This window comes from Neofelis nebulosa, chromosome 5, assembly GCF_028018385.1.
Source record: "Neofelis nebulosa isolate mNeoNeb1 chromosome 5, mNeoNeb1.pri, whole genome shotgun sequence".
NCBI lineage: Eukaryota > Metazoa > Chordata > Mammalia > Carnivora > Felidae > Neofelis > Neofelis nebulosa.
The window spans coordinates 105,282,769-105,301,002 of NC_080786.1; the positions used below are offsets into that span (position 1 = coordinate 105,282,769).

General features: G+C 36.9%; 1 long non-coding RNA gene across 1 annotated transcript; it reads right to left on the reverse strand.

The window, feature by feature from the left end:
- Positions 1–786: 786 nt before the first annotated feature.
- On the reverse strand, positions 787–3,508 carry LOC131512604 (uncharacterized). The gene is made up of 2 exons (XR_009262208.1): positions 3,078–3,508; positions 787–1,444 (listed from the first exon to the last, which is right to left on the reverse strand). It is a non-coding gene; the product is annotated as an uncharacterized LOC131512604 (long non-coding RNA).
- Positions 3,509–18,234: the final 14,726 nt, after the last annotated feature.

Here is an 18,234-nt window from a genome sequence, read left to right on the forward strand (position 1 = left end):
ATGCTTTGCTTATTTAAAAACATTTTTTTCTCAGGTTACTTAAATTTGGATGATTTCTGGTAACCTGTCTTGAAGTTTAATGATCCTTTCATTGTTGTATCCAACCCACTGATAAACCTATCAAATAATTTTAGATAACTGTACTTTTCAATCCTAGAATTTCCATTTTTTAAAACTATTATCTCGGGGTGCCTGGGTCGCTCAGTCAGTTAAGTGTCCGACTTCAGCTTTGATCATGATCTTGTGGTTTGTGGGTTCCAGCCCTGTGGTGGCCTCTGTGCTAACAGCTTAGAGCCTGGAGCCTGCTTAAGATTCTGTGTCTCCCTCTCTCTCTGCCCCTCCCTTGCTTGCACTCTGTCTCTCTCAAAAATAAATAAACATTAAAAAAAACTTTAAAACTATTATCTGTATCTCTCTTGAGATTTCCTACCTCTTCATCTATTTTATCTTCTCTAATAAGATTCTTAGATACATCTGTCATGGTGATTTTAAAGTCCCTGTATACTAATTCCAACATCTGTGTTGATTTGTCTTTCTATTGATTTATGACAAAGGCAGTGCTGCAAGTGGGAAAAGGAGGGTTTTTCGGACTGTGGTCAGTAGGGTAGCTATATAAAAAATAATAAATAAAATTAATCCTTACTTCATACCATGCTACAAAATCCATTCTACATGTTTAGATCTGTATGTTCAAAGAAAAACAGTAAGTTTTTGGATGTAACATAGGGAAAAGTCCTTGTAGGGAATGATTTCTTAAGCAGGACAACAAAGGCATGAACCATAAAGGAAGTTTGACAAATCAGACTTTAATAAAAATTACAAAGTTACATTCCTTAAAATTTAACAGTAAGATAATTAAAATGCAAGCCACAGGCTAGGGAAAGGTGTTTTTTTTTAGCAGTGCTTATAAATGAAAATGGACTCACATTAGAATAAATAAATCAAGCAGAAAAAGACAAAAAAAAAAAAACAGAAAAAAAGACTCAATAGGTGGTTTACTAAAAGAGGATATTCAAATGACTAATAATCACATGAAAAGATGTTCTTTTTCATTAGTCATCAGAGAAGTATAAATTGAAATCACACAACCACCAAATGTTGGTGAGGGTGTGGAGCAATAAAAACTCATTATACAGCGCTGGTGGGGGTATAAATTTAAAAAACAGTTTGGTACTATCAACTGTAATAACCATAAGCATAACCTTTCTCTGGGCTATTCCACTCTTTGGTATATATCTCATAGAAATATGTATCTATGTGATACAAATCTATCCATAGATACAAACAACATACAGATACGTATAATGATGTTCCCAGTAATAATATTTGTAATAGCCCCAAACCTGGAAATAACATGAATATCCAGTATCAGTATAAGGGACCAGTCACAAAAGACTCCATATTACATGATTCCATTTTTAGAAAATGTCCACAAAAGGCAAACCTATAAAGACATAAAGTAGAGTTGTAGTTAGGTAGGGCTGGAGAGGACAGGAACATGGTTACAAGGGTGACAGCTAAGGAGTATGGCGTTGTTTTGAGGTGATCAAAATGTTCCAAAATTGTGATGATGATTGTATCTATCTGTGACTGTACTAAAAAACCTATTGTATACTTTAAATGGATGAATCGTGTGATATAATAATTATATCTCAATAAATCTGTCACTTAAAAAATAATAGTATAATGCATAAAATGTGTTATATTTGTATAATGGAATTCCCAACAGCATAAAATAATAAAAAAGAGATCTGTTACAAGCAACAACAACATGGTGGAATCTTAATTATAATATAAAGTGAAAGAACCAAATATTATAGAAAACTTAATGGTTAATTCATTTCATTGAAATTCAGGAACAGACAAAACTAATCTATGTATTTGAGGATAAGGCAATAGTTCTGTCTGGGGGGAAGCTGCCCCTGACTGGGCAGGGGGATGAAGGTGCTAGGAATGGTCTATTTCTTGATTTGGATGGTGGTTGCAAGGGTATATTTGCATTAGTCTTTGAAAATTTACTGAACTGTACATTTATAGTTTGTACACTTTTCTGTATTTCGGACTTTAACAGAAGTTTCTTAGGAAATATTTTCAAAATCCCAGTTGTTCATTACGTTGTCCTTTTAGTATATATTGAAAAAAAGGACGAAAAGAATACATAAATATTTAGTAGGGTTTTTTCTTCTTCTCTCTCTCTTTTTTTTTTGCATATTGGGTTATGGAGAATTTTTATTTTCTTCTATATATTTTTCAGTATTTTCCCAATTATCATAGTGAACATATATTACATTTATCACTAGAAAAAGTGCTATAAAAATACAGTTGCCTGACAAACTCCCGTATTACCTTTATTCTAATTTATTAACAATGTAGGAACTTTGGCTTCTGCTTCCAGACAGGAAGCAATTGCCATTTTAGAATAAAGGAGGGTTTGGCTGCTGGTCTGGGGGTTTCTTGGTGGCCTTGCCGACTGCCAGGAACTCACCAGGGGCCATCTAGCAGGGAGAAGGAGCAGAGGTGCAAGTGCAGGGACCCCAACACTTTGAAAACTAATCTGGATAGGTGATGTCCAGTAAACGTGGTGGGTTCTAGCCCTCGTGGAACCCAAGTCCTTACTGCACAACTGTGGTAGGACCTGGGACAGGGTGTAGGCCAGAAAGCAGCTCTAGCGTCGTGCTGGGTAAAGTGAACGATCAATCTAATTATTATAATGTGCATGTTTTTAAGACCGGCAGCTAAGATTTTTTTTTTTTTTTTTTTTTTTTTTTACATTTTTAAGAGGTTGTTGAAACAGAGACATATATGCGAGAGATCGTTCCTGGCCTGCAAATCCTAAAATATTTGCTATCTGGCTGTTTACAAGAAAAGTGTGCCAAGTCCTTGATTAAGGGACTGTAAGCTAAAGAACTGTAAGGTATTTAAAACGTCACCTAGATTAGCGCTTGCTGGTGAGGAGCTGGGTGTGGAATGCGCCTGCCCGGGGCACTTTCAGTCAGTGGTATCACGAGATGTAGTACTGCCCAGGCTCGTCAAACACAGGAAGTGGGGAATGCGCTAAAGAGAGTATAAAAACTCACCTCTGCGGAATCCAGCCTGGAAGGGGACGGCCAGGTACAGCGGGTCCACACACAACTGGCTCTTCCTGGCAGGGCGCTTCACAAGGAAGAGCGGCGTTCACTTCACCCTCATTGGATTGCAAAGGAGAAAGCTTCCGGGCTTCTAGAGGGAAAGCATCTTTGTCGCTCCCAGAGAAGCCAACGGAGCCCCCCGGGAGTTTTCTTTTGCCTTCTCTGTTGTGTGCAGCTGCGCTGCACGGTGGTCCACCCGCTGGACTGGAACTTTTGGAGAAGCGCTGGGGGAGTCCGGCGAGCTGCCCAGCGCCTGCGCAGTGGCCGCTGGCAGGCTCCTCTCAACGCGCAGGCTCCGCCAGTCGGGGTGGGGGGTGTGTGTGGGGGGCGTCCTTTCCCGGTCCCGGAGGGAGGAGGGAAGCCGAGGCGGAAGGACACGTACCGTGATTTCAAATCAACAGTTTGAGAATTAGTTATGAACATCATAACGCTTCACCCTTAAATGTTACCGGTAGTTTCACCTGCTCAAAGGACAGTTTCATTTATTTCAGCCTAATATCTATCTAGCGTCTAGGACCAAGGGATTCTCTCGCACCTAGGTTTCTCAACCAGGGCACTACTGACATTTTAGGCAAGATGATTTTTTGTTGGGGGTGTGGGGAGATGAGCTGTCTTGTTCATTGTAGGGTGTTTAGTAGCATCCTTGGCCAATAGCACTAGATGCCAGTAGCAGCCCTCCCTTGCCCCCAGCTGTGACAACTAAAAACGTTTCTAGATGCTGCCAAATGTGTGTAGGGAGTGCCAGGCAAAATCACCCCTACCGAGGACTACTGTCCCATAGGATTACAATACAATGTCTTTAGACAACGTATCTTGAGCTCTAAAGACATAGAGTCGGAATCCGCTAAAGGTTGTTACATTATTATAATCGAATATATATATATATATATATATATATATATATATATATATATTTCAGATTTGAATTTCCTCAATGGTCCCCAAACCCCCAAACCTTGCTTACTCTATTGGTGTTTGTAAAATATAAATCCAGGATTTAACAAGGATTACACATCACATTTAGTTATTAAGTCTTTTCAGTTCTCTTCAATTTAGGACACTTCCCCAGCCTTTTTTGTTTATTTCTTTTGGCATTGACATGTTTGCAAAGTTCAGGCCAGTGGTTTTCCAGAATAGCCTTCAATTTGGGTACTCAGATTGGCTCTTCATTGTAAGAGTCACGTTGAAAAAATTAAAAAAAAAAACTTTTTTTTCTGCAATTCCACCTAGGTGATATTATATCCAATTATATCCAATTTTATGTTTTCAAAGGTCCATTTAGCTTTTTTAACATTTTATTTTGTTTTATTTTATTTTATTTTATTTTATTTTATTTTGAGAGAGAGCAAGCAGAGAAGGGGCAGAGAGAGGGGGACAGAGAGAGAGTATCCAAAGCAGGCTCCATGCTGACAGCAGAGAGCCTGATGTTGGGCTTAAACCTATGTGAGACCATGACCTGAGCTGAAGTCGGTTACTTAACTGAGCCACCAGGTGCCCCAACATTCAATTTTAAAAAGTATACTTTTCTCCCAGTGATTTGAGGTACCACTTTTATCACATACATAAATTTCCACTTTGTACTTGGGTCTATATTTTCCGTTTTTTTCCCATTTATCTAATTGTCTACTTGTGTTAATATACCGTTTTAGTTACAGGAAATGTATAATATATAACAGTATCTGGTAGGGCTAGGCCTGTCTCATTACTGGTTTTTTTCCCCCTCTTTTTTTGAATGTTGTCACATATTTATTTTTTCCATATGAACTGTTGAATGTAGATCCATAAAAATACTTTTAAAAATTGCTATCAGTTTGTGATTTTGTATTATTCCATTGAAGAATGAGGTTTACTTTTTCTTTTATTTGCATCCCAGCTTTGTGTCTTTTAGGAAGGCTTTGAAGTTTTTCTCACAGAAGTTTTTCCCATTTCTTGTATTCCTACAGTATTTTTCTTTTTTGTTGTTAATGTATGTGGGGTCAGCTCTTCTATTTTTCACTATAGCTGCTCATTGCTTAAATATATGAAGATATTGATTTTTATATGTAATTTTACATCTTGCTACCATATTGAATTCCCTATTGCTTCTAGGAGTTTTCCATTGATCCTATTGGAATCTCTATTTTCACTTTCATATAATTGCAGTGATTATTCATTTTAAAGCTCAAATTGCCCATCTTTGGCTCCTATCTTCATTTGACAACCGCAAATGTCTTGATAGCTTCCTTGCTTTCTGATGCTGTAAAAGTCCCAGTCTCATATTTGAACAGTCTCATTTACTGCTTTAGACCAAAACCAGCCATTTCTCAAAGGAGTCCTCATTACTTTCAGTGCAAATCATATTTGGTGACCACAGTCTATGCACTTAAGAAATATTCATGGCTAAACAGCTTGTTATTACTTTTCAGACTTTACCATGCAAGATCTAGGAAATATGTCGTTTTTCAAAGAAAGATAAAAATAAATCATAAGTATGTGCTGATATTCCATTTCTAATAAAACATTATAGAATATTTTTACTTATTTGATTTTATATTGTATCACTTTTCTACTGAAATGTATGGTAACTAATATTAACAAAATTATTTACTTTTTCTTATAACATAGTTTTAAAATAACAGTATCAATATTATAGCTAATTATAAAATTGCCAAATGCAGTTTAATGTAGCTAGGTTTAGTTTTTTCAGGTTGTTTTCTAATCTAGGTTGTTTAATTAAAAAGAAAATTAAATCTAAAATGGAAAAAAGATAAACAAAACAAGACTTAAATATTTCTTTTTGCATGTGATATCTCACTCACTGATTTGGCTCATTTTTATTGATACAAATATTTAAATCTATGAATTTTATTATGAATACTATTTAACATTATGTTGTAGACCCTGATGTCATGTTTTCATTATTTTTTTTTTCCTGGAAATTCTCACTATCAATTGTTATTTCCCTTTAAGCCAAGGTATGTTTAATAGAAAAAATTAAATTTTAAGGTGAGAAGGTTTTCTTAATGTTTCGATGGTGATGGATTTTTACTTTTATCATACTGTTGCAGAATGTTATTTGTATTTTTCTCTATGTAATTATTTTAGGCATACATGTGTCTATACATAAATTAGAGTAAATTCTTGTCAATAATTTTTTTGTATAATTTTTTTGTTTTGGATTAACAGAAGTATACTAAAGTTTGCTGTTATTTATGTATTTCTGTTCTCTTTGAATCTCTTGTAGTTTCTGTTATAAGAAATAAGCTACTGTATTATTTGCTGCATATTTTTCATAAATATTTTATTTTCACTGTGAATTGTAGCCTTTAGTATTATCAGGTGCTCTTTGTCTCAGTCAGTGTTTTGTCGGAACTCTAGTTAGATGAATCTCATATCACAAATTTTTTTCTTTTTCTTTGCATTTTCTTGGTTTACCTTTGCCCATACTTTCTTCATGAGCATTTCTAAATTATGTTGTTTTAAGCATGTCTTTGTCTTTTACATGCAGCATAGAGTTGAGTTTTGCTTTGGAATCAACCAACCTTTTTTGTCCTTTTAATAGCAGGGTTAAGCCTTCTGCTCGCTGTTGTTTGGTCTCAGATATCTCATCTCATATTTTATTTATATATGTAACATATAGCATATTTGATGATAAGTGCTGTTGAGGAAAATAAAGGAGGAAGGGTGAAGGCAATATTCCATTTTAAATAGGTGGTCAGGGAAGTCTCCACTGAGAAGGTGGCTTTTGTACAAACTTGAAGTAGGTGAAAGAATGAGTCATTTGGATAAATAAAATAAGACTTACCCTGTTGAGAGAGAATAGCTGCAGCAAAGGCCCCCCAGGCACAGGACTACCTGGTATGTTTTCCGAGAACAGCAAGGAGGCTGGTGAGGCTAGAGTGAAGTATGCAGGAGCACCTCTGGCCTAGGTGATAGGCCAGAGGGGACCAAGTCAAAGAGGATCAGATAGGGCCCTGTCAGTGAGGGAGGTAACAAGACTACCCCTTCAAGGGGGATTTTGGTGCTGGATGTTAAAATAATATTACTGCTGCCACTACACAGTCATAACTCAATAACTCTATGGGAATACATTAATAACTCTGGGTATTCCAGCCTAGGTAGAAGAGGAAGCCAGGCTTATGGGTATTATATTATGGGGTACAACTCAATTTATGCATGAAAGTAGTTTTATCCCTGCTGACTTTGAGGACTGGATTACAGAACACCTTCCCAGTGCAAAGGGAATGATCCTTGAATATAACTTTAACATTTGTAATATTTTAGTTCCTACTTTACATTCTACCCCCGAACACACCGGATATAGCTTCACAACCACAGCTTTTCACTATTTATCTGAAGGTGTGAGTTTAAAGGGGAAGAATTTTTATTAAAGTGTATCAGTGAAATGTATCTTGACTAAAAATGTTCAAAAAGCATAAAGACATTGAAATTCTATACTGGGAAGCTTGACTAAAGGCCAGAACATGACATAGGAGTTTTTTGAATTCTTTTAAAAAGTCAAGTATTTGGCTTAAAAAAGTTTTTTTTCCTTTTAATAAAGAAATTTGTTGGTTTAGCAAAACTGTATGGCAGAAGTGGTAGAATAAAATGGGTGCGTGTGTATGGTGAGGGGAGTGGGGAATTATAGTGGTCTGCAATCCAGAAAAACAGTGTTCAGGATTCAAGTGGATGGGAACAGAGAAGGGACAAACTTTAAGTATACGCAATATTACTTCTTCCTTTTCTATGTGTTTTAGTTGGCCGCGTTTTAATTTTCTCTTTACTCATTTCCTCTTTTCCTTCTCTTTCACCTTTCTTTTTTTTAAGCTAAATGGTCACAGTGAAATGCTGTCTGAATAAGTCACAACTCATATACAAAACTGAACAGTGCATTGTAAAATAGGACACAAAACAAAAGACTTCATCTGAGAGCTGAGATCATCGTGGAGTTGTACACAGACCCAGTGCAGCAATTCAACAGTGTTTCCCAGAGGCCAGGACAGTTTCCACAATTCTTGGTATGCTATTGCCCCCTGCTGTTCATGTGGAGGCACTGACTTACGGAAATGAGTTCCAACATTTCCATAATTTACTGCAATGTTAGCATGCAATCAGAAAAAAGTTAGAACACATAGTTCAAAGATTTAACAAAGTGATTTAAGCAATTGACTTCCAAAAAGCTGGCTATCAAAGACATCAAAAAGCAGCTCTTTTCCTTGCTCCCTGATATGTTGAAAATGAATTTTTGATTCAGTTTTTTGGCTAATAAATCTGGTTTCCAGGTTAAGTTTCTGAGGGGAGCAGAGCATAAGGTAATCCAAGTAGTTTAGAGAAAAAATGGCAAACTGTAAGCAGAGAGAACACAGAAAATGGAGGGCAAAATGTGCAAAAGGAGGGGGGTAATGAATAATTTACATACAACAAGGATAAAGCAGTTCAATCCTGAACATATAATTTGCTTTCCTCAGAGACAGGGATACAAACTGGCTTGTGTCCACAGAATAGTCAGTATGGGTCATTTATGAATCTTCAGGTCTCCTCATTGTTAGGTTTGGTCATGGAATCTTCTCAGAACCATTAGGATGTAAATTGGGGCCCCTGAAGCAAAGCAAAGCGCATAATCCTGGGAGCTGGTTTCTCAGTTTACTGTGCAATTTCTAAAGAGGTCAGGGCTATCTCCTGGGTGGAAGTCAGATGTGTGTGTTTGAGCATAGGGTTTAATGTAACAGATTCCAGGTTTCAGGCCTCTGGCACCCTGTTCCAGGTTTCAAACCTGTTCCAGGTTTCAGACAACTCTAGTGCCCATGGGCTGCTATTCCTGTATGCTAGTTTCCAGTAGGATTAGGTAGTAAGGTGTCAGGATCCCCTGTTACTCAATAAAAACAATTTAGAAGCTTGACTGTAGTTTTTGTTCAGACACTCCATGAGGAATATGATTAAAAAGAATATTTTAATATTTAGAAAATTACATGCATATTTACATACAAAATTATATCCTGTTATGATAAACATAGATATCTAGCCTGAACTACTCTTGAAAGATTTAGTTTTTACTGCAAAGATCAATAAGAGTGTCACTTCTAAAACTTAAGTTCCCACTTCAAAGGCATAAATGATGGATTTTAAGAAATAAGAATTTGAGAAATCATTTACATGATTTATTCCACTTACAATTAATAAACTGATTCTTTAATGTTTGAGGTAATTATATTCACAGTGGTGGTTTCAGTGCTTATAGCATTTTCTGTTTCTCTTGTGTAACATCTTACTATTTATTTATTTATTTATTATTTATCTTACTTAAATTTATATTCTCCACTATGGCAGGTGTCAAAGATAACTGCAAAAAAATAGGATAGATTATGTCTTTAAATTTTTTATAGTAATATAGAAAAATGTAGAACAATATGATAATTATGTAGCTGGAAGCCAAGAGTGGAAAAAAAAAATTCCCATTTCTTTTCATCTTAGCATTTTATTCCATTCCATTCCATTCCTTATCCTCTTTACTGTTCAATTTTATTTATATTTATATTCATTTTATTTGTTTAAGTTACAAATCAGGAATGCTGGCCTTTTTTAAAAGTATTTTGTGCAATCCTTACTACTCCAGTATTTAATACAATGTTTGCATAATTTATAATAAATATCTGTTGAATGAATATGAGTACTTACTTACTAGTTGCCTAGCACTCTCCTTCCTCTGTGTAAACCAGATGTGCATTTGATTTCAATAGAGGAGAAGAGTGAAGACGGGGGAAATTTATATAGACCTGGAAGTATTAGAAATATTTGTTAGTATCCAAACTTGTAGGAGTAATGAGAAATTTTTTTTAATGAAAAAACTTAGAAGAGCACAAAAATTCCACCCGATGAGTACCTATGGAAATCTCTCTTTTAATGATTTTTATTTGTTTATTTTTTATGGTGTGAAAATGTGCTCTTATTATAGCAGGGGATAGGACCTGTGGGCAGAAAGACCTGCACATCTTTTAGTGATCTTCTTATGTTGCTAATATATATGGATTTTTAACATTTCTGCCTGTGCAATTCCTTATCAAATCTGTATACATACACCTACTGAAGATAAGGTATAAATCTGTATTTTTTCAGCAGTCCCAGAGAGCAAACATAATGTATTTTTTTTCAAAAAGAAATTGAAACTTAGTTATTTTTCTTTTTGAATCAAGAAGTAACTTATCAGTCTTTCACTATCCAAAATTTGTAGTGTATTGGAACCCACTTTTTGCCACTTTAATTGTGCAATTCAAATTGTATGCTATTTAATTGTTCTATGTAAACTGCATTGAATATTAATATCTCACAAAACTGTAGGCATCAATGGTTCCAAATTTGCATTGAGTTACTGAGAAATGGATCTTCTTTGTAAGTGTGCCATGTGCTATTATATGTATTTCCCAGTGGTAATGCAGTATTTTATTTAATCTATTAATGACTAATGTTTGATAATGTTTCTAATATGAATGGAACTTTACCTAAGAGAAGTTCAATTTATATATATATTTTATATTTCAATAACAGGTATTAGTAAGAGTAATAGTGAAAATAATTACGGTCAAAATTATTATAGGAAAAACAACAAATGCTTGGTCTTAGGCTACGTTTCACTTTTTGGTGTAAAATTCTTCAGCTGCACAAATGACTTGTAGGACTATCTCTTTAAATTTTTTTTTTTTTTTTTAACATTTTAATTTATTTTTGAGAGACAGAGAGAGAGTGCAAATGGAGCAGGAGCAGAGACAGAGGGAGACACAGAATCTGAAGCAGGCTCCAAGCTCTGATGTCTCAGCACAGAGCCCAACATGGGGCTAGAACCCACAAACTGAACCATGAGATCATGACCTGAGCTGAAGTTGGTCACTTAACCCACTGAGCCACCCAGGCACTTCCTAGGACTATCTCTTAATGCTTGGATAACCTCTTCCTGGTATTTCTTCTACTGTTGATTTTTAACATAGTTATCTGTAATTGTGTGAATGGAGTTGAGTGGAGAGGTACTAATGTTCATTCTAATTAAGGATACATAATCGATTCCTATAGTTATGATGAGGACGACAGGCAGTGCAACTGCCCAATATTTTTGAGGCCTCAGGAGTTTAGCCAAGAGTCAGGAGATACATGAAGCCTAATTGGGAGCTTAAGAAAAGAACAAAGCCCAAACACGAATAGCTCTTTCTGAAAAAGGCGACGGTGAATTTTTTTTATCATTTTTCCTGAGGCTTTAGACAATCTGCGGTGGCGCACGAGCCACTCAGGCCTCTCAGGCCTGCACGATTTCCCACGCCCCGCGCCTGGGTCCTCTGCGCAAGCGCCAACCAGAGAGCCACGTGAGCGAGAGGGGACCTGAAGAAGAAAAGGCCAAGGGCGCAGGCGCACCGCGATCCTCCGGCTGGCGCATGAGCTTTAGAACTGTGGTTACAGCGTCCTTTGTAACCCCGTCTTAAGTTCCATAGACTCCTCGTAGAAAGTTTCGAACTATTTTCTGGTAAGTGGTAGTGGTGGGAATTAGGTCCTCACAACAACTGCATCTTAAACAGTGTAAAGGCCTCTTTGAATTTTCGAGTTTTGTGATTCTTCACATCAGGCATCGCCTAAAAGTATGTTTAAAAAAGTGCCAACTCCTGAGTTTCATGTATGAGATGGCTTCCTGTCTAGTACAGTCACCACAAAGCATTTTGTAGGTGCTTCATTGCGTATGGCGCTGGGCGGGTTCTGGTGAGAGAACCGCACAGACTGCGTTTCCATCCTCAGGGTATTCGTAATGGAATGTGAGATGAATTAAAAAGAAAAAGTTTAAAACCCCAAATTAGAAGAAAAAGTGAGTAAGGCATGTAGGGTTTTGTTTCTATTTCAGTAAATTATCTCTGGAGAGGCTTGGTTAGGATACGGTGGTTAAAACTGTTGGAGCTACAGACCTCCCTCACATTATCCACCTGAAAAGTTGGAATTCATGAACACAGACACCTTCTGTATGACAAAGAATCTGCCTCTCTTGCATTTAAGCTCAGATCTCCTCTGTCCGAATGGCTGAAAACAATGGAGATTATTAGGGCTTCTCGTAATTGATCACGCCTGCCAAAGCCGGATTGATAGCTATGGTTGGGATTTAGGAAAAAAAAAAAAGTCCACGTGACTTTACAAATAAAAATAAATGGGCTACTGAGGTACTAAAAATATATCATTAAGTAGCCCTAAGAGACATCACAAATAATTTATGTATGTTTTAAGCTGGTCAGTATGAGGTTTGTATTTAAATGGCCTCTTTTCTCAATTCGAATTGCCTTAGGCTTCTGGCTATTTAAAAATATTTTGTATTCATGAACACTTCTTTTATAATTGATGTGGATGTTTGCTTATAGCCAGACTCTAATTTGTAAGCTGGAAAGTTCATTTATTTATTCGTTCCACATTTATTACATATTACTGTGTGCCAGGTATGACGATAGTGACTCGTTTTTAAGTGAATGTTAAAGCCTGATTATATTTTTGTAAGCTTTATTTACCTAAACTCTAGGAAATCATGTGTGGAGAACAAAACAAGGCAAGATCAATTGGGCCTATCACACTTGCTCTAGATTTCTATTGTAGCACATATCACACTGCTTTTTTACATTAACTTTGCCTGCTGGAATGAGGGTAGAACATGGTCTAAATTTGATCATCACTGTGTTGTCAGCATGTAACACACAACCTGTGACAAAGTAGAGACCCAAAAAAGGTGGTTTGGATTAATAAAGCATCACATAAACACACACCAGTTTTTCTAAGAAATTTTTATTTTCATTGGGTGTTCAGGCCATTTCACATTGTGTGATATGTTCCCCTAGGAAACAGCAACATCTTTTCACAAAAACCTTTGTTATCTAAATACCTTTCTTCCAGAATTTGATTAAATATTGAGCTGAGGCACTTTGACATCTTAGTGAAGTCTGATTCAAGTCATGTTTGTAACAATTAAGACCTTCAGGTTCAGATTGAGTGTTGACGTGAGAGCAGCTATGTTATAGTGATCTTAAGAATATTTTCCAGTTTGCCTGTTAGGTAAAAATAGGCTTTGGAGAAGCAGTTCTTCTCTGGGAGATGCTGATGGTGGGCTCTCTGAGGAACCTTTCTTACCCATTCAGCATTAGTTGCTTTCCATGTATTCAGTGGGTTTACATCCACATAAATACATTTTATGAGTGCTTTGAGTATGCAACAATGCTGAAAGGAGACAGTAGTCCTATCCAGCCAGAGAGTTATTTAATTTGTGTGAATTCTTGATCATTTTCATTTCAGTTAGGAGTCAATGGGGGTACTTTGGAATAATATCCCTGGGGCTTCATTTATCAGAGCTCATACAGAATTGTCATTTACTATTGAGTAGATTGTGCACTGCACAAAGAAACCCATCTAAAGTGCACACTGTTTGTATCATAGACATTATCAGTTTGAATATTTACCGTGCATAAAATCGTGAATTTATCGTGAATAAAATCTGCAATTTTATGGCAGAGGACAGTGAAGTGTCTTGTTCTAGTAAAATTAGTATGTTATGACACATTTTCTGACAAATGGAAGTAAAATGTCTTGAGAAAAAGGTACCTTGCTTTTTAAAAATTTGCACAAGTGCTCTATGTGGGCTAGCAGCAGCCTGAACTTGGACAACTTACATAACTTTTTTGGCCTTCAATTGAAGATGTTAATACTTACCTTGCTAAATTGCTTGAAAGTACTAGACTTGCCTTGCACATAGTCAACTTTCAGTAAATGTTTTTGTATGACTATGAAAGTACTGAGGGTAATGTTTGTGCTAAAGGTTTAATAAATTGCAGCTCACTTTTGTCTTGAATAAGAGGAATTTTAGAAAGATTTGAGTGTATATGTAAATAACTATATTTGAATCTTTGAATTTGTTGAATGTTTTACATTTTACACTTAATTTTTTTTTAATGTTTATTTATTTTGGAGAGAGAGAGAGACAGACAGTGTGAGTGGTGAGGGGCAGAGAGAGGGAGACACAGAATCTGAAGCAGGCTCCAGGCTCTGAGCTGGCAGCACAGAGCCCAAAGCAGGGGTAGAACTCAGGGACCATGAGATCATGACCTGAGCTGAAGTCGGATGCTCAACTGACTGAGCCTCCCAGGGGCCCCTACATTTTACTCTTGATTACTACATGATACTACCTAAAATGTCCCTAGCAGATACTTGGGATCTTTCTTTATTTTCCTGAGGGATTCATATCCAATGTAAGGAAACTTATGACTATGTGTCCTACTAGTGACTGACTCATGGTTGAACTTCTTTTGGAATCCTAAAATATTGGAATCCTAGGTTTAGATGGGACCATTTGAATTTGTCTTTATCAAATGTGTACTAATCACTTAATACACAGAGGTAACTGTGGTATGCACTAGGGCTATAAGATAAATAAGATACTGTTGTTGAGAAGTTTACATATCTTTGCGTGAACATTTCCAGAAACTATTCACAATTACTAAATTGATTTTTAGGCATTTGTCTTCCTATAACTTTCATTTATTGGCATTAGTTTTACTCTTTAGGGCATAAAAACCAAGTCTCATTCTTACCTTACTGCAAAAGTTTTTCTTACATATTAAGATAATTAAGTTTTTTCTGAAACGTTTTTTTTAAACTTTTAAAAAAGTTTATGTATTTATTTTAAGAGACACAGAGACAGCATGAGTCGGGGAGGGGCAGAGAGAGAGGGAAACAGAATCCTGCACTCCACGCTGTCAGTGCAGAGTCCAGTGTGGGGCTCGAACCCATGAAATCATGAGATCATGACCTGAACCAAAACCAAGAGTCAGACTCTTAACCCACTAAGCCACTCAGGCATCCCTGGAACTTCTGTTCTTCAAGTTAAACATCACTGTATTCTGCTGCTTTTCTTCAGACCTTGTCTCCATCTTGCTCACTCACCTGAATACCTTCCAGGTTGTCTACTTACCTTAGGGCGTGGTACCCACCAGGGGGATATTCAGAGCTCCAGGTGTAACTGACTAAAACAGGATACAGCTGGGTGATTACTTCCTGCATTCCAGATACTGTCCCTCAAATCTCTGACATGATTTGTATTCATAACTGAGTGATCAATGTGTACTCTAAGGTTCCCCATGCCTAACATATTAAAAAGAATTGTATTTATTTTGCACATGCTACTGTATAAGGTAGTTTTTGAAAAAAGGATGAATGACCTCCCTAATTCCTTGAGGAGCTTTTAATACACTGTTTCCAACAATTGAAATGGGAACAATATTGAAGGCAACCTTGTTTAAGTTCCAGATTATTGAATTACCATTTCTAAGTCATTTTTGCTCCAGTTGATTAAAGCCACTGGAACTCATACATTTTCTGACAGCTAAGAGGTGAGTGGACAAGGAAGGACTTCTATAGGGTTGCATTATCTCTTTGTATAAATTAGTCTCTCACGTAAACATTTTTTTTCTTTTTGAATAACAAAGAACATGACAGGGAAAGAATTGTTCTATTTCTAACTTTAAGCATTTACTAAAAAAAAAACAAACACCCTTAGTATCCTCTCAACACTTATTTTTAAGTTAACAGATGTGCAAAACTCTTTATACCAAGTGACTCAGCATTTGGAACAAGTAGGCCTGCCTAGCAGAATACCAGAAGATGCCAGTTCTAACAGCCACAATTTACAGGTGTGTACAGTGCTTTGCTTTGCTCCTTTTAGTGTAGGGTAAGGACAAACAAAGATGCAGTAATCAAGTGGAAGATAGGGACAGGGAAGAGACTTCTGTCTAAATAAAGGGAGCATGCTAGGAAGCAGTAGGGGTAGAATTGGTATGTTAGTTTCCTAGGACTACCATAACAAGTTAACCTGGTTCTTTGTCTAGATCTCTATTTCCTTTTTCTAATAAAGATCCCAGTCATTTATAGGTACTGGGGGTTAGGATTTGAACATATCTCTTTTGGGGGATACAATTCAACCAGCAACAAGTGAGATGGCACCAACATGGAAGACTCTAATGATAGGTAGAAGAGTATGGGTTTTATTTATAGGCCGGGGGACCACTGGAAATTTCAAGCCAGGGTACTAATAAGATAGCTGTTGCAGGAAGGTCAGGTTGCAAGCAGTATGGCTCAGTATACTGAACTGAAGATGAAGTTCAGAGGCTGTGATGTTAATTAGGTTGCTGTGATGGTGTTCCAGGAATAATGTGAAGAAACATTTATAAAGGAATATGTGGAAGAGTGCATTTTCCTGAGATGGCTGCAACAGTGTCTCTCATACCACTTGCTCTTCTGCAATGAGACCTTCTTCCACTCTTACCAACAGGTAGTGTCTGTTTCTCTATGAATCTGGATAGATACAGTGACAGCTTTGACCAATAGAATAGATGACCCACAGAAAGTGACACAGTACCAGTTATATGCAAGGACCTTTTCTGGCCCAGCAGCTTGAACTCCCTATCCCTTGGAAGATAGCCACCCTGGAGGAAGGTTGATTATCCTGAGATCACCATGCTGTGAGAAACCCCACCACCACTGGGGTACATGGAGAGCACCTGGAGTTAGCCAGGATGTGCATGAGACAAAGGAGGTACCGAGGGTACAACATTTAGAGAGGCACTTACGCCCAGGTACATGACATGAGAGTTAGTACCTCCTTAAATTTTCACTCTAGGAGCTTTGCTCTTACGGAGGCACTTGGGAATGAGTACCTCCTTAAATTTTATGCCCAAGGTACCTCTTCTCTTACCCTACTTGTCACTCTTCCTAGAGGATGATACACCATATGGTGAGAGAGAGCTAGAGAGAGAGAGAGAGAGACAACCTGAGAATGAGTGCAGTTGCGCACAGGAGTGAGTTTGAAGCACCACAGCTTTGCAAGGCATTTAAGTGAGAAAACCATCCTGAGTAGTGATCCTCTGGCCTCAGCTACCAGCGGTGCCAGGTGAGTGAGATGAACCACTGAGCTGAGCCCTCCTAACTTCCTGATCTACAAAATCATAAGTGAACCAAATTGGTTGTTTTAACCACAGAGTTATTGGGGTGGTTTGTTATACCACAGTATATTAGTTGAACTACCCTCAAGTCTTGCCAGTATTATGTGATGATAATAGTTGAGTGAGAAACACCAAAAAGCACTATATTTACTCAGTTCTGAGAGAGTAGAATATGTTTGATCACTACTTCTAGAGAAGGGATGAAGACAACAATGAGAGATTATAGTCACTGGCAGCCTAGGAAATAGAATCTAATGCTTCACTTCTTCAGCTCACTGCTTAAGCTACATAGCTATACAACTCTTAATATTTGAGGTTGGCCAGAACAAAAAGATGTACACACTCACAGTTTGAGTCCTTATAGAAACAAAATCCCTGTCTGTTTTGATCTATGTCATGCAGAGAGATGTGAAATTCCTGTTTTAAAGCAGATGGTCTGAATTCTGAAGCTAAATGAATAAAATTGTCCTTGGATCCCATTAGCCCTCATGTGGGAAGGAGGGGGGGGGGTCCTATAGCTATTTCTTCTTGGCTTTGAACAAATCAAGCTTTGAATGAAAGGTTTATTTTTATGAAGCCTGAGTTTACTAATTTTTCATTGAGTACCACTGTTTCACGGTAATTTACACATTCTTTCAAATGACTGTTGGCACATTTATTTTTTTTTCCTTTGAGGCATTTTCTAATTACTTGTAAATGACGATGAGAAAAAAAGCAAATTTGGACAAAAAGTTAAGAAAAGGACTCTTTGGTGGAGGAGGTGTATTACACATAAAATTAAAATATAATAGATACTTTAAGAGCCTTTATTCTATTTTATAGGTTTCTCTGCTTGCTTCTACAAGTGGGCAGTGAGTAAAGGTTTCCTAACCCATTATTCATTTCTGCAGGATGTTAGACATTTTTATGACCTTCTAGAGCACTTATAATCTGTACTACACAATTTAGCACCTAATTATATTCTGTCTCATAATGTTCATTATTATGTCATTGTATGATTCTTGTCCCCTCAAGTAGATTATATGATCTTAAAAGACAAGGACCATGTCTTAAACTTTTTCTGTATTTGCATTCCATCTAGCATAGTGCTGGACACAGTATCCGCTTGGGAAATTTTAATTGATAGAAGT